A 21,250-nucleotide genomic window follows, 5' to 3' on the forward strand; every position below is an offset into this window, starting at 1 on the left:
GTGGCTCAGTGGTTCAAGCCCTGCCTTCAGCTCAGGTCATGATCTCAGGGTCCTGGGATCGAGCCCCGCATTGGGCTCCATGCTCAGCAGAGAGCCTGCTTCTCTTTCTCCCTCTGCTTGCCACTCTGCTTACTTGTGCTCTCTCTCTGTCAAATAAATAAACAAAATCTTAAAAAATAAAGTAATTACCCTAGCTTTGAGAGAGTTTAGATTAGATTGGAACTCATTGAGAGCATTGAAGACCATTCCATGCTCTTGGATCGGAAGAATAAACATTGTTAAAATGTCTATACTGCCTAGAGCAATCTATACTTTTAATGCCATTCCGATCAAAATTCCACCGGCATTCTTCAAAGAGCTGGAGCAAATAATCCTAAAATTTGTATGGAATCAGAAGAGACCCCGAATCACTAAGGAAATGTTGAAAAACAAAAATAAAGCTGGTGGCATCACCTTACCTGATTTCAAGCTTTATTACAAAGCTGTGATCACCAAGACAGCATGGTACTGGCATAAAAACAGACACATAGACCAGTGGAACAGAGTAGAGAGCCCAGATATGGACCCTCAACTCTATGGTCAATTAATCTTTGACAAAACAGGAAAAAATATACAGTGGAAAAAAGACAGTCTCTTCAATAAATGGTGCTGGGAAAACTGGACAGCTATATGTAGAAGAATGAAACTCGACCATTCTCTTACACCATAAACAAAGATCAACTCAAAATGGATAAAAGACCTCAACGTGAGACAGGAATCCATCAGAATCCTAGAGGAGAACATAGGCAGTAATCTCTTTGATATCAGCCACAGCAACTTCTTTCAAGATACGTCTCCAAAGGCAAAGGAAACAAAAGCGAAAATAAACTTCTGGGACTTCATCAAAATCAAAAGCTTCTGCACAGCAAAGGAAACAGTCAAAAAAACAAAGAGGCAACCCACGGAATGGGAGAAGATATTTGCAAATGACAGTACAGACAAAAGGTTGATATCCAGGATCTATAATGAACTCCTCAAACTCAACCCACACGAAACAGACAAACACATCAAAAAGTGGGCAGAAGATATGAACAGACACTTCTCCAATCAAGAAATACAAATGGCTATCAGACACATGAAAAAAATGCTCATCATCATTAGCCCTCAGGGAGATTCAAATTAAAACCACATTGAGATATCACCTTATACCAGTTAGAATGGCCAAAATTAACAAAACAGGAAACAACATGTGTTGGAGAGGATGTGGAGAAAGGGGAACCCTCTTCCACTGTTGGTGGGAATGCAAGTTGGTGCAGCCTCTTTGGAGAACAGTGTGGAGATTCCTCAAGAAATTAAAAATAGAGCTTCCCTATGACCCTGCAATTGCACTCCTGGGTATTTACCCCAAAGACACAGATGTCATGAAAAGAAGGGCCATCTGTACCCCAATGTTTATAGCAGCAATGGCCACAGTCGCCAAACTATGGAAAGAACCAAGATGCCCTTCAATGGATGAATGGATAAGGAAGATGTGGTCCATATACACTATGGAGTATTATGCCTCCATCAGAAAGGATGAATACAACTTTTGTAGCAATATGGACGGGACTGGAAGAGATTATGCTGAGTGAAATAAGTCAAGCAGAGAGAGTCAATTATCATATGGTTTCACTTATTTGTGGAGCATAACAAATAGCATGGAGGACAAGGGGCATTAGAGAGGAGTAGGGAATTTGGGTAAATTGGAAGGGGAGGTGAACCATGAGAGACTATGGACTCTGAAAAACAGTCTGAGGGGTTTGAAGTGGCGGGGGGGTGGGAGGTTGGGGTACCAGGTGGTGGGTATTATAGAGGGCACAGCTTGCATGGAGCACTGGGTGTGGTAAAAAAAATAATGAATAATGTTTTTCTGAAAATAAATAAATTGGAAAAAAAATAAATAAAATTTTAAAAAAACTATTTAAAAACTAAAATCTTTTTAAAAAGATACAGATGTAGTGAAAAGAAGGGGCACGTGCACCCCAATGTTCACAGCAGCAATGGCAACAATTGTCAAACTGTGGAAGGAGCCAAGATCCCCTTCAACAGATGAATGGATAAAGGAGATGTGGTCCATATGTACAATGGAGTATTCCTCAGCCATCAGGAGGGATAGACACCCACCATTTATATCAACATGGATGGGACTGGAGGGATTATGCTGAGTGAAATAAGTCAAGCGGAGAAAGACAATGATTATATAGTGTCATAAGTGAAACCAAGTAATAGCATGGAGTGTTGTAGGGGAAGGGAGGGAAATCCAAAGAGGGAGAAATCAGAGAGGGAGACGAACCATGAGAGACTCTGGACCCCGGGAAACAATCCAGAGGGTTTGAGAGGGGAGGGAGCATTCAGGAGGGTATTAAGGAGAGCACGTGTTACATGGAGCACTGGGTGTTATACGCAACTAATGGATCATTGAACGCTACATCAAAAATTAATGAGGTACTGTGTAGTGGCAAGTGGAACATAATTAGAAAAGCATTAAGAAGTTTGTAGTGATAAATGCCTACATTAAAAGATAATTATAAAATTAACTTTACACTTTAAAAAAACTAGAAAGAATAGAACAAACTAAGCTCAAAGTTAGTAGAAAGAAATTAAAATCAGCAGAAATCAAATAGAGAAGAGGAAAAAATAGAAAAAAACCCACAAAACTGAGACTTGTTCTTTTTGAAAAGATAAAATAGAATATCCTTTGACTATGAAAATGAGAGAAGACTCAAAATCAGAAATGAAAAAGAAAAGGGGCGCCTGGGTGGCTCTGTCGATCATGATCAGGCCATGATCCCAGAGTCCAGGGATCGAGCCCCATGTTGGGCTCCCTGCTCAGCAGAGTCTGCTTTTACCTCTTCCTCTGCAGCTCTCCCTGCTTGTGCTCTCCCAAATAAAATAAAATAAAGAAATGAAAAGGAGACATTGCAACAGATGCCTCAGATATAGAAAGGATCCTAGGCAACTCTGGTGATTAAATGCCAACAAACTGGGTAACCTAGCAGAAATGGATAAATTCCTAAAACATAACCTACCAAGACTGACTCAAGAAAGAAAGAGAACGTTTGCAGAGCTAAACCACCAGTGAAGAGATTGAATCAGTAACTGAAACTTCCCAACAAAGAGAACCCCAGAACCAAGTGGCTTCATGGATGAATTCTACCGAACATTCAAAGAAGGATCCATGCAGTCCTTCCTGCACACCCAAAACATAAAAGAGGAAATATTTTGGTACTCATTTCATGATGCCAGCATCACCCCAATACCAGAGCCAAACAGAAACATTACAAGCAAAGAAAGCTTCAAGCCAGTATCACTCATGACTACTGTAACCATCCCTCAGAACAACATATTGCTTAAAATATACCCCATGAGAAATTATACTAGTTACCAAGTGTGCTTAGATGCAGCCTTAAGAAACACACGCACTGGCAACAGGGCTCTGGGGGAGAGGACGACAGACGTCCTTGACACGGAGCAGCTGGGAACGCCCAGCCCACTCAGGCCAGAACGCCGCCGGCTTCATTCTCCCATTACCTCCCCTTCCCCGGAGAGCACCCGTGGCTCATCAGACGATCCCGTTTGGGTTTGCTCACTCTAGGTCATGGGCTACGGGACCAGACGTATTTTGCCTTTCTCCTTACTTATCTGCAAGACTCATGGTCGGTGTATAACCTACTCCGGCTTCTTTGTTCGTTGTTACCAACTTTCCAATAACTATGAGCCTGAGGCCAAAATTAACAAGACAGGAAACGTGTGTTGGAGAGGATGTGGAAAAAGGGGAACTTCTTACACTGTTGGTGGGAATGCAAGTTGGTGCAGCCACTTTGGAAAACAGTGTGGAGATTCCTCGAGAAATTAAAAGTAGAGCTTCCCTATGACCCTGCCTTTGCACTCCTGGGTATTTACCCCAAAGATACAGATATAGTGAAAAGAAGGGCCATCTGTACCCCAATGTTCATAGCAGCAATGGCCACAGTCACCAAACTGTGGAAAGAGCCAAGATGCCCTTCAGCGGACGAATGGATAAGGAAGATGTGGTCCACATATACAATGGAGTATTATGCCTCCATCAGCAAGGATGAATATCCAAGTTTTGTATCAACATGGACGGGACTGGAGGAGATGATGCTGACTGAAATAAGTCAAGCAGAGAGAGACAATTATCATATGGCTTCACTTACTTGTGGAGCATAAGGAGTAACATGGAGGACATTGGGAGAAGGAGAGGAGAAGTGAGTTGGGGGAAATCGGAGCGGGGAGACAAATCATGAGAGACTGTGGACTCTGAGAAACAATCTGAGGGTTTTGGAGGGGTGGGGGGATGGGAGGTTGGCTGAACTTGGTGGTGGGTATTCAGGAGGGTACAGATTGCATGGAGTGCTGGGTGTGGTGCATAAACAATGAATTTTGGAATGCAAAAAAATAAAATTTAAAAAAATTATAAAATCTTAAAAAAAAAATGATGAGACTGAGGAGTTGTTCAGGGCAACAGTCTTTTCTGCTATCGTTCCCTGCTCCCTCTCTCTTGCAGCTGACTTGTTTGTACCTCATCCTTCTCCCGAGCCATCTGGAGGTGGCACGTGATGCCAGAGCAGGGATGAGAGATGAAACGGGACAGGAAGCCCCAGTGCAGGTTTCACACGGCCACGCCTTCTTCCCGCTGGAGAACTGCAGCCTCCTCACAGGGTGCGGCCCATCTAGGGAGCAAGTGTGTCAGCCCGAGCACTCACAGACCTGTGCCACTGGGGCAAATGACACGTTGGAGGCTAATAAAAGTAATTTTAAAATACATACAAAGAGCACAGATGAGTTCTGCACAGAGGATTCACGATGTTCTGAGTAATCTAAACCTCTTTACTTGGATCAGACAAACTGGTCCTGGCATTATTGGTGGAATGATAATTCTTTGTATTGCTACAATCTTTGTATTCTTAGTCCTCAGATGCATGCAAAAGTCCTTCCGACAACTAATGGATTGAGAAGTTGCACAATCGACTTTCCTACCTCTACACAAATGAAAAGGGGGAAATGTGACCGTCCCTCGGAACAACGTACTGCTTAAAGTATAACGTATGCAGATGTGATGGGTACCTACAATGGAATACTATGCGGCCATCAAAAGAAATGGAATCTTGCCATTTGCAACTACGTGGATGAACTAGAGGGTATTATGCTGAGCGAAATAAGTCAATCAGACAAAGACAATTATCATATGATCTCTCTGATATGAGGACGGGGAGAGGCAGGGCAGGGGCATCGTGGGGGGGTAGGGAAGGAAAAAATGAAACAAGATGGGACTGGGGAGGAAGAAAAACCCTAGATACTCTTAATCTCAGGAAACAAATTGAGGGTTGCTGCAGGTCGGGGGGTAGGGAGAGGGTGGTTGGGCGATGGACATTAGGGCGGGTATGTACTATGGTGAGTGCTGTAAAATGTGTAAGCCTGATGATTCACAGACCTGTACCCCTGGGGCAAATAATTCATTATATGTTAATAAAAATAATTAAAAAAATGTGATATATCCATACAATAGAGTATATTTGGCAATAAAAAGGGATAAACTGCTAATTTATTATATATATATATATATATATATATATATATATATATATATATCCCCATAAGAAATTATACTAGTCACTAAGCTTGCTTAGATACAGCCTTAAGAAACACACGCACTGGCAACAGGCCTCTGGGGGAGAAGACAATAGACATCCTTGAAGCCGAGCAGCTCGGGATGCCTGGCCCGCTCGGGCCGGAACGCCGCCTGCTTCATTCTCCCATTACCTCCGCTTCCCTGGAGAGCACCGGCGGCTCATCAGATGATCCTTCTGTTTGGGCTTGCTCACTCTAGGTCACGGGCTACAGGACCAGACATATTTTGCCTCTCTTCTTATTTATCTGCAAGACTCATGGTCAGTGTGTAACCTACTCCAGCTTCTTTGTTGGTTGTTACCAACTTTCCAATAAATATGAGACTAGAGAGTTGTCTGGGGAGACGGTCTTTTCTGCTGTCGTCCTCTGCTCCCTTTCTCTTGCAGCTGACTTGTTTGTGCCTCATTTGTCTCCTGTGCCCCATCAGGAGGCAGCAACTACAAATGCAAAAATCCTCAATACTCAAAAACCAAATCTAAAAGCATATTAAAATGATTACACACCATAACCAAGTGGGATTTAACCCTGGGGTTCAAGGATGGTTCAACAAGAACAGTCACTGCAGTGCACCACAGTAACAAAATGAAACATTTAAAAAGCACATGGTCATCTCAATAGATGCAGAAAAAGCATTTCACAACAATTCAGCATCCATTAATGATAAAAACACTAAAAAATTCAATCAAAGGCATATATTAAAAGCCCACAGCTAACATCAAGACCAGTGGTTACCAAAATATTTTCCTCTAGTTCTAGTACAGGCAAAGATGCACACCCTTACTTCTTCTATTCAACACAGTCCTGGAAGTCCTGGAAGTCCTTGACAGAGCAATTGGACAAGAAAAAGAAAAGGCATCCAAAGTGGAAAGGAAGAGGTAAAATTATCTCTGTTTGCAGATGACAAGATCAACATATGGAAAACTAAAGACTCAAAACCTGTTAAGACTGATAAGCAAATTCAAAATTGCATGATACAAAACCAACATACAAAAGCCAGTTTCAATTCTATACACAATGAACTCTCCCAAAAGGAAATTAGCTCAAGAACTGCATACATCCTAGTGAGAAAAAATAATACACTACTTAGGAATAAACCTAGCCGGGAAATGAATGTTTGGTACACTGAGAATCACAAAACACTGATGAAGGTAAATGGAAAGATATTTTATGTTCATTGATTGGAAGAACATCGTAATTTTCCATACTACCCAATGTGATCAAAGATTCCCTGTGAACTGTAAAAACAAAGCAACAAAACACACTCAGTGGCATTCTATACAGAAACAGAAAAACAATCCTAAATATGTGTTGAACTACAAAAGACCCAGAATAGCCCAAGCTATCAATAAAAAGCAAAGCTGGAGGCATCGCCCTTCATTTCAAAACATATTTCAAAGCTACCACAGTTACAACAGTATGATACAGACAGTAAAATAGACCTAAGACGAATGGACAGATACAAAGCCCAGAAAATGAAGCCACACACTTTAGGGTCAACTGATTTCCATGAGAGTGCCAAGAACACACAGCAGAGAAAGGGTTATCTCCTCACTAAATGGTGATGGGAAAATGGAAAAATGAAATTGGACTCTTAGCTTATACCACCTATAAAAATCAACTCAAAATGGTTAAAAGACTTAAATGTAAGACCTGACACTGTAGAACTACTAGGGGAAAAAACCACAGGGAATAAAACCTCCCTGACACTGGTCTTGGAAATGATTTCTTGTTTATGACACCAAAAGCACAGGCTACAAAAGGGAAAATAGACACTAGGAGTACATCAAGCTAAAAAGCTTTTGCATAGCAAAGGAAACGATAAACAGAGTGAAAAGGCAACCTACAGAATGGAAGATGATATTTGCAAACCATGCATTTGATAAAGGGTTAATAACCCAAATAGATATACAGAACTCCAGAATTCAGTAGCAAAAACAAAAACTAAAAACAAACAAAAAAAAAAAAACAAAGAAAAAACAATTTAAAATATACAGTGGAAAAAAGTCTCTTCAATAATGGTGCTGGGAAAATTGGACAGCCACATGCAGAAGAATGAAACTCGACCATTCTCTGACATCACACAAAGATAAACTTGAAATGGATAAAAGACCTCAATGTGAGGGAGGAACCCATCAGAATCCTAGAGGAGAACAGTGACAGTAACCTCTTTGACATTGGCCACAGCAACTTCTTTCAAAACATGTTTCCAAAGGCAAAGGAAACAAAAGCAAAAATGAACTCTTGGGACTTCATCAAGATCGAAAGCTTCTGCACAGCAAAGGAAACAATCAACAAAACAAAGAGGCAACCGATGGAATTGGAGAAGATATTTGCAAATGACAGTACAGACAAAGGGCTGATATCCAAGATCTGTAAAGAACTCTTCAAACTCAGTACACACAAAACAGATAACCATGTCAAAAATGGGCAGAAGACATGAACAGACATTTCTTCAAAGAAGACATACAAATGGCTAACAGACACATGAAAAAATGTTCATCATCACTAGCCATCAGGGAGATTCTAATCAAAACCACATTGAGATACCACCTTACACCAGTTAGAATGGCCAAAATTAACAAGACAGGAAATGTGTGTTGGAGAGGATGTGGAGAAAGGGAAACCCTCTTACACTGTTGGTGGGAATGCAAGTTGGTACAGCCACTTTGGAAAACAGTGTAGAGATGCCTTGAGAAATTTGAAATAGAGCTTCCCTATGACTGCGATTGCACTCTTGGGTATTTGCCCCAAAGATACCGATGTAGTGAAAAGAAGGGCCATCTGTACCCCAGTGTTCATAGCAGCAATGGCCACAGTCACCAAACTGTGAAAAGAGCCAAGATGCCCTTCAACGGACGAATAGATAAGGAAGATATGGTCCATATACACTATGGAGTATTACACCTCCATCAGAAGGGATGAATACCCAACTTTGGTATCAACATGGATGGGACTGGAGGAGATGATGCTGACTGAAATAAGTCAAGTAGAGAGATTCAGTTATCATATGGTTTCACTTACTTGTCGAGCATAAGGAATAACATGGAGGACATTAGGAGATGGAGAGGAGAAAGGAGTTGGGGGAAATCGGAGCGGGGAGACAAACCATGAGAGACTGTGGACTCTGAGAAACAATCTGAGGGTTTTGGAGGGGAGGGGGTGGGGGGCTGGGTGAGCCTGGTGGTGGGTATTAAGAAGGGCACATATTGCATGGAGCACTGGGTGTGGTGCATAAACAATGAATTTGGAACACTGAAAAAATAAAAGTAAATTTAAAAAATCTTCAGCAGAGAACATCCAACTATAACATGTCAGCCAAATCCAGCCAACTTCCTTGTCTCATAAATAAAGTTTTACTGGAACAGAGTCACACACCTTTATTTATGCTTCACTCACGGCTGCCCTTGAAGGACAAATGCTGGGGTGAGTAGTTACAGCAGAGACCAAGCATCCAACCAAGCTGCAAATGTTTTCTCTCTAAGCCAGTACGAAATCAATTTACTGGACCCTGGTCTACAGCACTGAGTTCATTGATCTCAAACCACGGAGCACAAAATAAAGGTCAAGGAAAAAATGTTATTTTCCCAAATCCAGCCGTTGCCCTGTTCACTCCAGCTGTGACGAAAGTGGCCTGATGCTCTACAATGGTCGGAACAAACTCTGAAGAGAAGTAAAGTTCCGTGACACCGGGAGTCCGACGACATTCAAGCTGTCCCGCCGCTTCGTGCTGCACACACGTACCTGCCCGCGCCTCCCAGGCTGTGTTGTCGCCTCGGGCACGGCCCTGCCGGACGCAGAGACCCTGCTCCCACTGTGGCAGAGTGGCCGGTTCTGTGGGACCACACGGACCGGCCACAAAGCCCAAAGCACGCACCGCCCGACATGGGGACACTTCGCCAAACCCCAGGCTGTCCTGTGGGCATGAACCACCGTCTGCCCCAGTCCTCGTCCGCATGTCCCGCATGCGCCCTTCCCCCGCCTGTCACCCAAAGGTCCGCCTGTCCCTTCCTGTGACTTTAGGGGAATCCAAGCTGCTGCTGAGCTCGTTGCTGTCGCTGTTTTTACGCATTTTTTCACTTTTCTTCTCATGGATTCCATCTGACGGGAAGATCGGGATCCATGTGTCTCTCAGCTGCTACAAACCCAGCTGTGCGGTTTGTGACGTCCCGGGACACCGCGGACACTCGGCTGCTCTGAGCACGAACCCGATGGCCGGGGCTTGGCAGTGTCTCCCTGTTGTTCACCTTCCTGCAGCTGCAACCCCTCAGTCTCGAGTTCTCCCGCTTGTTTATTCCATCAGGAAATTCCCCCAATGACGGACTCTCTGGGCAAGAGTTTTAGATCATTGTGAACAGGACGGAATACTTCAAACATGCAAAATCAGGTGACACTGTGACAAGTACCACAGACCCATCATCGAGCCTTAATTACAAACTCGTGGATTTGTTTTTCTGTACCTCAAGCCCTCCCCAGCTCTGTTTTTAAATAGATATAGGACATACCGTTTTTTCATTTTTCAATATTTCTGAATTTTTCTAAATGAAAAGGTATATTTTAAATGTAATAATTTCATCACACCTAAATGGTCGTTAATACAGGTTGGATCTTGTAAGTTTGTGGTAAATTGAATTTGTGGGAGATATCAAATGTTGGCTTTCACCTATGTTCACTGGATTCTAAATATTGATCATCAATTTCCTTACATTTCCTGATTAGATTTCTCAAAATGGTATCATGTTGGTATATTAATTTGGTTTTGACATGGACTGTGTTCTCACTCGCATTGCAATTTGCATTTACTAATTATCTATAAAAGCAAAAGATGAAAAAATTTTCTGTTGTCTTTGTAAAGACTGTTAAGAAATTACTACCAATAATCCAATAATATTATTATTTCCCAGATATCAGACTTGGTCAAGACCGTAAACTTGATCTTTTACAGACATTTTCTTTATGCCAATGTTACTTATTGCAGTGCTCCTAGATTTAAGAATTCCTTTTTCACATTAAAAAAAACCCTACGGGGTGCCTGGGTGGCTCAGTGGGTTACACCTCTGCCTTCGGCTCAGGTCATGGCCTCAGGGTCCTGGAATCAAGCCCCAAATTGGGCTCTCTGCTCAGCAGGGAGCCTGCTTCCCCCCCCCCACTGCCTGCCTCTCTGCCTACTTGTTATTTTTATCTGTCAAATAAATAAATAAATCATTAAAAAGAAAAACACTTTTAAACAAATCTTTTAAAAAAATAGGAAAACCCCCCGATTATTAAATATAAATGAGAACTATCAATGGCATGCCAACAACCTTCTAGGGTGATGAAAACATTCTCAAATTAGATGGTGGTGGCAGTTGTGAAACTCTAAGAGTGCTAAAAACCACTGAATGCACTCTTGAAATGGATATATTTTATGATACACTATTTCTCAAATCTATCCAAAATATCCAACAGGAAACAAAAAGATGTAGCCTTGAGATAAAATTATACCTACTTGGAGCACCATTATTTTTATGACTTCATTTATCTGAGAGAGAGAGAGCGAGTATGCGCACAAGCAGGGGGAGGAGCAGAGGGAGAAGCAGGCTCCCCGTTGACCGAGGAGCCTGATGTGGGACTCAGTCCCAGGACCCTGGGATCACTACCAGAGCCCAAGGCAGATGCTTCACCTCCTGAGCCACCCACGTGCTCCTCTTTCTTTCTTTTCTTTTCTTAGACCCGACCCCACCCCCAAGCCAAGAATTATAAGGATTTTTCTCTTCTTTCTCCAGATTTTCATTTCAATTCCAGGTAGCTAAGATGCAGTTAGCTTTGGGAGTGGACCTTAGTGATTCATCACTTACACACAACACCCAATGGCCCTCAAAAGTGCACTGCTCCCTCCCCCACACCTTCTAACCCTGTCCCCAACCACCTCCCCTCCAGCAACTCTCCGTTTACTCTCTATAGTTAAGAGTCTGTTTTGGGGCACCTGGGTGGCTCAGTGGGTTGAGCCGCTGCCTTCGGCTCGGGTCGTGATCTCAGGGTCCTGGGATCGAGTCCTGCATCGGGCTCTCTGCTCGGCGGGGAGCCTGCTTCCTCTTTCTCTCTCTACCTGCCTCTCTGCTTACTTGTGATCTCTCTCTGTCAAATAAATAAATAAAATCTTTAAAAAAAAAAAAGAATCTGTTTCATGGTTTGCCTCTTCTTTCTCCCTCCATTGTCATGTTTTCTTAACTCCACATAGGAGTGAAATCATATGGTATTTCTCTTTCTCCCACTTATCTCGCTTAGCAAAATACTTTCTAGCTCTCTCCATGTCATTGCAAATGACAAGATTTCATTCTTTTTGTGGGTAAATAATATTCCATCACATATACGTAAATTAAAAGCTTCTGCACAGTGAAGGAAAGAACCAACAGAACTAAGAGTCAACATAAAGAATGGGAGACAATGTTTGCAAATGACTATCTGACAGCAGGTTAATATCCAAAATATATAAAGAACTTCTAACACCCAACATCCCCAAAGCAACTAATCCAGTTAACAAACGGGCAGGAGACATGAGTTGACATTTTCCAAAGAAGACATACAGATGGTTCCAGACACAAGACAAGATGCTCAACATCACTGCTTATCAGGGAAACCATATAAATCAAAACTACAATGAGCTGTCACCTCCCACCTGTCAGAGTGGCCAGAATCAACTCCACAGGGACCAACAGGGGCTGGCAAGGATGCGGAGAAGGGGAGCCTCCTACGCTGTTGGTGGACATGAAGTTCGTGCAGCCACTGTGGAAAACAATGTGGAGGTTCCTCCCTACCCCTTTTTCCATGATACCTTCTTCTAGAATATCAACTTAGCTCATGCTGGCAATCACTCACTGGATCCCTCTGGGGCCAGATATATTCCGGAACAACTTGGGATTTCAGACAGTTCTATAGGAGACTATTTTCTCACACTAACATGGGCATTACATGAATATTTCCACAGAAAAATAGATGACTCAAGACTATAAAGAGCGGTTTTAGTTCTACTTGTCATGTGCTGAAATCTAGCGAGATCAAAAAATAAAAACGACAGTTTTCAATTCTATAGTGGTCTATTTATTGTTTTCTGACTGTTCCGGCCAGGCACCACCTTTCTGTAGCTTTACGCCTTACTTCTGATATGTGTCTCCATCTTTTGCCATATCGCAACCATCTGAAATACTGTTTTTCTAGCAACTTCTCGGAATGGAGAAAAGGATCTAATACCATCGGAACAAATGAGAGAGACCCAAGAAGAACTCATCGTCTGCCACCGTGAGAGCAGCAGAAACTGGAAAACGCGAGCAGCAAACCTGTTCCGAGCCTCCTTCCTTGTGTGCTCAGAACCTGCCACTGGCAGTGACCCCGGACAGAGCCGCTGGCGCTGAAGCACCGGGAGGTTCTGCTCTCCCCGTCGGGTGCTTTGCCCCAGGTGGGCCGGGAACCTCCGTATCTAACTCAGCTGTCAGGTGGGCGCGCCACGACCTCCTCTGCAGACCGCGAGACGCTGCTGGCGCGCGAAGAGAGTCGGGCCCGTCACGGCGCGCGGTCGTCCGCCCAGAACAGCGCCCAGATGTGTGCGACGCGGACCCCGCCCGCCGCTGTCACGCGCACCTGCCCCTTCGGGTGGGCTCTGACCCCAGACTCAAGTCAGAACGTCCACAGGACGCGCTCATCCGCACGGACGGCCCCGCGCCTCCCGAGAACACTCCGGACGTAGCGGGGCGTCGCGCGCGCCTCCATCCGGCCGCTGCCCCGCGCGCGCCTCCGTGTCTCGGGGCGCGGAGGTACGGCCCTGGCTCCACGCGCCCGCGGCTTCCGGTGCGTCCACCTGCAGGAGGAGTTCATGCAAACCGAGGACGCCCGCTTTCTCACGCCGTCCCTCTCTTCCGTAGAACTAGACCCAGCCGAGTCTGCGGCGTTTGCTTAAAACCGGCAACAAATGGATCTCCTGCTTCTAATCTCGCCTGGCGTCAGCTCTGAAAGTTCACGTCTGGGCACGCTAGAAGGTTCGGGAATAGCGGACCCACCTGCGCACCGCTCTCCCCTCTGCGCGCCCAAGATCTGAGTCCGGCATCCGGCTGCCCGCCCGATCAGGCCACAGAGCTGCCGCCGTCACATGTACAGGGACTCCCAACTTCTCTTCCTACAGCCTACCATGGCCCTGTGGTCTGGCTCTTGACCTGACCTTGTCACACCGGCTGTTCCTGGCTCACCCTGCAGCATCCTCCCTAACCCCGTCATTCCCGCTCAAGTCCCGCAAGCGCTCCTGTTTCAGCACCTCTGCCCTCACCCCCGCTCTGCTTACCCAGCTTTCCCGAAGTGCGCACGGTTTGCTCTGCTTCATTCAGGCTTCTCTCCAGCTCGCTTCTTTTTTTTTTTTTTTAAGATTTTATTTATTTATTTGTCATAGAGAGAGAAGCGAGAGCAAGCATAGGCAGACAGAGTGGCAGGCAGAGGCAGAGGGAGAAGCAGGCTCCCTGCCAAGCAAGGAGCCCGATGTGGGACTCGATCCCAGGTCGCTGGGATCATGACCTGAGCCAAAGGCAGCCACTTAACCAACTGAGCCACCCAGGCTTCCCTCCAGCTCGCTTCTTTAAGGAAGACTTTGCTCGCCGCTGCACGTCACCTCACAAGTACTGTCTACTGCATGTCAGGCATAGTGCTAGGTTCCGAGGGCGCAGCAGAAAACCAGAAACAGGATGGAATTCTAATGGGTAGGAATAAATGACCAAAGAACATGGCAGGGATGTCCACTGTCACCAGTGTTGTTCAACACAGGATTAGATGGCCTAGCCTCAGACAAAGAAAAACACATAAAAGGTATCCATATCAGCAAGGAAGTCAAACTCTCACTCTTTGCAGATAACATGATACTTTATGGGGAAAACCCAAACTCACCCCAAAATGGCAATTCAGTAACATGACAAGATACAAAAATCAATGCTCAGAAATCAGCTGCATTTCTATACACTAACGATGAGAAAGAAGAAAGAGAAATTAAAGAGGCCATTTCATTTATGATTACACCCAAAACGATAAGACACCTAGGAATAAAGTTAACCAAAGAGGTAAAGGACCTGTACTCTAAAAACTACAGAACACTCACAAAGGAAATGGAGGAAGACACACCAAGAAATGGAAAAACATCCCATGTTCATGGATTGGAAGAATAAACATTATTAAAATGTCTATGGTACCTAGAGCAATCTACACATTCAATGCAATCCTTATCAAAATACCACATTTTTCACAGAGCTGGAATAAACAATGTAAAACGTATATGGATCCAGAAAATACCTCAAGTAGCCAGAGGAATGTCAGAAAAGAAAACCAAAGCTGAGGGCATCACAATTCCAGACATCTCTCTTACAAAGCTGTAATAATCTAGACAGTATGGTTCAGGCACAAAAACAGACACATGGATCAATGGAACAGAAAAGAGAGGCCAGAAATGGGACTTCAACTCTATGGTCAATTAATTTTAAACAAAGCAGGAAAGAATGTCCAATGGAAAGAAGACAGTCTCTTCAACAAATGGTGCTGGGAAAACTGGACAGCCACATGCAGAAGAATGAAACTGTTCCATTTTCATATACCACACACAACGACAAACTCTAATTGTATGAAAGACTCAGTCTTTCATACAGGAATCCATCAGAATCCTAGAGGACACAGGCAACAACCGCTTCTACCTCAGACACAGCAACTTCTTGCAAGACACGTCTCTATAGGCAAGGAAAACAAAAGCAAAACTGAACTATTTGGACTTTGTCAAGATAAAAGTTTTTGCATAGCAAAGAAAACAGTCAACAAAACTCAAAGCAACTGACAGAACAGGAAGAGATACTTGCAAATGACACAACAGTTAAATCCCTAGTACCCAAGATCTGTAAAGAACTCAAACTCAACAACCTCTCCCCAAAAATAATCTAGTCAAAAAATAGGCAGGAGACATGAACAGACATTTCTCCAAAGGCAAGCTACAAATGGCCAACAGACATATGAGAAAGTGCTCCACATCACTCGACATCAAGGAAATACAAATCACAACCACAGCAAGATACCACCTCACACCAGTCAGCATGGCTAAATTTAACAAGTCAGGAAATGACAAGTGTTGGTGGAAGATGCAGAGAAAGGGGAGCCTCCTACACTGTTGGTGGGAATGCAAACTGGTGCAATCACTCTGGAAAACAGCATGGAGGTCCCTCAAAAAGTTGAAAATAGAGCTACTCTACAACCCAGCAATCGCACTACTGGGTATTTACCCTAAAGATACAGATGTAGTGAGGCAAAGGGGCATCCACACCCCAGTGTTCATAGCAACAATGTCCACAACAGCCAAACTGTGGAAGAGCCGAGATGCCCTTCAACAGATGAATGGATAAGGAAGATGTGGTCCACATACACTATGGAGTGTTATTCCTCCATCAGCAAGGATGAATACCCAACTTTTGTATCAACATGGATGGGACTGGAGAAGATTATGCTGAGTGAAATAAGTCAACAAAAGAAAGAATTATATGGTTTCACTCACGTGTGGCATACAAGAAACATTGCAGAGGATCATAGGGGAAGGGAAGGGAAACTGAATGGGAAGAAATCAGAGAGGGAGACAAATGATGAGAGACTCTTAACTCTAGGAAACAAACTGAGGGTTGCTGGAGGAGAGTGGGGTTGGGGATGGGGTAACTGGGGGATGGGCATTAAGGAGGGCACAAATTATGATGTGCACTGGGTGTTATATACAACTAATCAATTGCTGAACACTAAATCAAAAATTAATGATGTACTATATGCTGGCTAATGGGACATATTAAAAATTTTTTTTAAATAAAAGATAAAAAAATTTAATTTAAAAAAGAGAAAGAAATGACCAAATGTTTGGTGTTTCTAGTAGATGGTCAGTTCTATACAAACACTAAAAAAAAATCAATTGACCATAAAAACAAATATTTATGTTATGCAGGCATCAGAAAGGATGAATACCCAACTTTTGTATCAACATGGACGGGACTGGAAGAGATTATGCTGAGTGAAATAAGTCAAGCAGAGAGAGAGTCAATTATCATATGGTTTCACTTACTTGTTGTGGAGCATAAGGAATAACATGGAGGACATGGGGAGATGGAGAGGAGAAGGGAGTTGGGGGAAATCAGAGGGGGAGACGAACCATGAGAGGCTGTGGACTCTGAGAAACTGAGAGTTTTGGAGGGATGGGAGGTGGGGGATGGGTAAGCCTGGTGGTGGGTATTCAGGAGGGCACGGATAGCATGGAGCACTGGGTGTGGTGCATAAACAATAAAACTTGGAACACTGAAAAAACAAAATTAAGATGTTAAAAAATCATTATTTTTTGAAAAGTAAACCAGGGTGAACTGTAGAGAAAGGGAAGGAGATCTGGCTCTGCATGGAGTGGCCAGTGGGGCAAGCATCAAGAAAATGGCAGCAGCAGTAGGAGAGACCGTGCACTCAGCCTCCGGGGAAGGGAATTCGTGGTGGAGGAACTAACTGAGGGTTCGGAGGCAGGAGCCGGCTTGGTGGTTGCAAGACCTGCGACAAGCACAGTAAGTAAAGAGGAGAGGAGAGGAAAGCGGGACAGGTTCACCAGGGCCACTCTGGAGCAATGATGAGTCTTATCTTGAGCAAGACTGGCAGCTGCTGAAGGTTGGCGGTCAGAGAGCAGAGGAGTGGCAAGAGGGGATCCAACTGAAAACTGAAGTTGCCCTTTTACTCGATCCCGCATCGCAGGCAAAGGCAAGGAGAGCATTTACGAGGCAGTCGAAGAGTTGGGAGGAGCAGTGACGAGGACTTGGCCTCCTGCACACAGCAGCAAGGGAGCAGGAAGAAGGATCCAGCACGGCCACAGCCCTACATAATTTGCCTAAACCCATGCACACTTCAATGGCCCCTATCTCAGAGACACCGAAACGTCTGTTTGGTGGGAGTCTCCAACTGGGAGAAATACACGCTTGTAAACCCACATCCGGGAGCCTTCAGCACGTCGGGCTACTCAATGCCACGGACACGGGTGAGAACGTACACAATGAGTGGACACGAAGTAAGCTCAGGAGGACTTGGAAACTCCTAATGACGCATGGGCATCCGTGTTTTGAAAGATTTACTGGAGAGAAGGAGGGAGAGGGAGAGAGAGCGCGCACAAGCAGGGGGAGAAGCAGGCCCCCTGCAGAGCAGAGAGCCCAACAGGGGGCTTGACCCCAGGACCCCGGGATCATGACCCGAGCCTAAGGCAGAGGCTTAACCCACGGAGCCACCCAGGCGCCCCCAGAGGAGAGATGTTCTATAAATGTATATCCTGGATTTTGAAGGCTTCGTACCCCCAAAAGGAAGTAAAATATCGTCACGAAGCTTTTGCCCTATTTCTTACTGAGCATTGCTGACACATAGTGCTGTTTCCGGCACAGAACACAGCGACTCAGCAAGTCTGTTCTGCCCTGTGCTTCCTACAAGGAGAGCTACGGTCTGTTACCACGCGACGCCGTGGGCAGCTCCTCCTCCATCCCCGTGGCGGATTCATTCCATGCCAGGGAGCCCGTGTTTCCGCTCACTGTCACCCCTTTTCGCGCACCCCCCACCCACTTCCCCTGTCTGGCAACCACACCAGTTTATTCTCTGCAATTATGGGTCTGTTTCTGCTTTTTGTTTGATACCTATTATGTACTGATGTAATTTGATAGGTTCCCATAGATTATGAAATCAATTTTCCTGTTTTTTAACCTTCTTAATGTGGCTTCTCAAAGATTTAAAATTACCTCGTAGCTCTACTAGGCAGGCTCTAAGTTTTGATCGGATGGTTTATGCCCAAGCAGGGGCACAGGGACAAAATGATTAGAGAAATATTGGTCACAGGGGCACCTGGGTGGCTCAGTGAGTTAAGCCTCTGCCTTCGGCTCAGGTCATGGTCTCAGGGTCCCAGGATGGAGCCCCGCATCGGGCTTTCTGCTCGGCGGGGAGCCTGCTTCCCCCTCCCCGCTGCCTTCCTCTCCCCCTACTTGTGATCTCTTTCTCTGAGTCAGATAAATGAATAAAATCTTTGAAAAAAAAAAAAAGAAGAAGAAGCCAAGTTCTAGAAGAGATCATCCAAATGGGAATTGAAGTCATTCAAAATGACAGAGAAGATGCTGAAGAGAAAGGATGTACGCTTATATTCCCAGGGAGCGCATACCATCTTGGAGAAGTTGCTACTGTTATGGAGAACACGTCTGCCCACCGAGACCCAGGCCAATACAACCGTCCAATACAACCAACCATCAGCTGGTCCTAACTCAGCCCGGATGCTGTGTACTGGGTTGCCCAACACCACATGCAGAAGCGCAAACCTCTTTAGGGAAATGGGCACCTGATTCAGGCTCAGAAATGTGATTGTGGCTGTGAAGAGCAGCCTCGAACACCCTTGAGTCTGCTATTGCCCGAGAGACCGGTCCACCTGAGGAAGGTAAAGGGAGTGGGAGAGTCACAGGTCGAGATCCTGTCTCCACTGTAATTTTTCCTACCTGCCCTGTTGCATGTTATATGTATTTGGGGGGCACAGAAAGAAGCAACAAGCTGGGACGGAATACCAGAGAAGCAAAGACAAATCAGCGTTCATGCAGGAGATGCTCGAATCACTGGGGAAACCCATCCAATTGAATGCAGAGATTCGAGATAGAGACAAGAAAGTTGGAATGGTTAAAATACTCAAAATATTGGTTAAAATATTCAGAGCAGTGTATCTCATGGTTCAGAAAAGGACAATTTTTCAAGTAATCTATAAGGAAGCACTAGAGTCTGGTCAGATGGGCATGTAGATTGTTGGTGTAAAACAGTGACAGCCCTTTGGGAAAGTAGGTAGTTGTCCAAGCTTTTAATACATTTAAATACTTGAATTCCATTTCCTCTTTTAAGAGCCTATGATGGGTATCCAGCAGGGCACGCGTTGGGGTGAGCACTGGGTGTTATACGGAACTAATGAATCACTGAATGCGGTGTCAAAAATTAGTGATGACTGGGGCGCCTGGGTGGCTCAGTTGGTTAAAGCCTCTGCCTTCAGCTCATGTCATGATCTCAGGGTCCTGGGATCGAGCCCCGCATCGGGCTCTCTGCTCAAGCAGGGAGCCTGCTTCCTCCTCTTTCTCTCTGCCTATCTCTCTGCCTACTTGTGATCTCTGTCAAATAAATAAATCTTTTAAAAAAATTAGTGATGATTACACAGCAGCTAATGAACGTAATACAAAATAAAATAAAAGAACCACCAGGTGTAGATCTTGTGTGATGCAGGATTAAGCTGTCCTATGGAGTAGTATAAAATCAGAATCCAAAGGCTGATAGCAGAGCGTGATTAAATAGATCTAGTGTATCAAGGCTGTGTCCTAGAAACCTACTTAAGTTTAGGTTCCCAAAAAACACATAACAATCGCTCCTACCACATATTTCAGGAAAACTGAAGTAGATAAGAGACTAGGGTTTATACAGTCTCTCCACTTTCTTAGCATTTTTTTATATCACTAAAAAGAAGTAAATGTCTTCAACACTGGCTGTTCGTAAAGCCAAGATAAGTGCTTCCCCCTAGAAACCTTGGTTTCCAGGTGTTTTCCAGTGAATAGAAGTGTATCATGCAGGGGTGAAAACTAAACCCGGAGAGGTCTATCCCTTCCCCTACATCCCAAGCTACTTCCTTCCTCAGACGTCTGTTTTGCAGCATCCTGTTGGAGTGGACTCCTTGGGACCCAGATTAATTTCAAGAGTTGAAATGGGGTCCCAGACCCACACACGGTTTCAACGAGGAAAACTGATGCAAAAAAGCGCCCTGAGTCACAAGGCTGCACAACCAGGGCAGACGCCAGACATTTGGAGCCGCTTGAACAAGACCCTCTCACGCACTGCTGCCCAGAGGAGTCACTTGAGTTCTTTTTTTTTTTTCTTTTCAGTGTAACAGTATTCATTGTTTTTGCACTACACCCAGTGCTCCATGCAATCAGTGCCCTCTCCAATACCCACCACCTGATTCCCCCAACCTCCCACCCCCCCGCCCCCTCAAAACCCTCAGATTGTTTTTCAGAGTCCATAGTCTCTCATGGTTCACCTCCCCTTCCCATTTCCCTCAACTCCCTTCTCCTCTCCATCTCCCCTTGTCCTCCATGTTGTTATGCTCCACAAATAAGTGAAACCATGATAATTGACTCTCTGCTTGACATATTTCACTCAGCATAATCTCCTCCAGTCCCGTCCATGTTGCTACAAAAGCTGGGTATTCATCCTTTCTGATGGAGGCATAATACTCCATAGTGTTTATGGACCACATCTTCCTTATCCATTCGTCCATTGAAGGGCATCTTGGTTCTTTCCACAGTTTGGCACTTGAGTTCTTAAAACCCCTGTCCAAGCTCCGCACAGACCAGAGACTACACCTGAAAACCCCCAAGCAAATCCAGCGGCGCGAGCAGCAGGTGCGGGGTGCATGCGGAGGGAAGGGGGCACCTGCGCAACCGGCGGCCTCTCTGGAGAGCGGCCGAGGGGCCTCCAGTCCCTACGACCAGACCCAGCAGCTGCGCCACCGCGCGCTCACCCAAAGGACAGA

This window comes from Neovison vison, chromosome 7, assembly GCF_020171115.1.
Source record: "Neovison vison isolate M4711 chromosome 7, ASM_NN_V1, whole genome shotgun sequence".
Classification (NCBI taxonomy): domain Eukaryota; kingdom Metazoa; phylum Chordata; class Mammalia; order Carnivora; family Mustelidae; genus Neogale; species Neogale vison.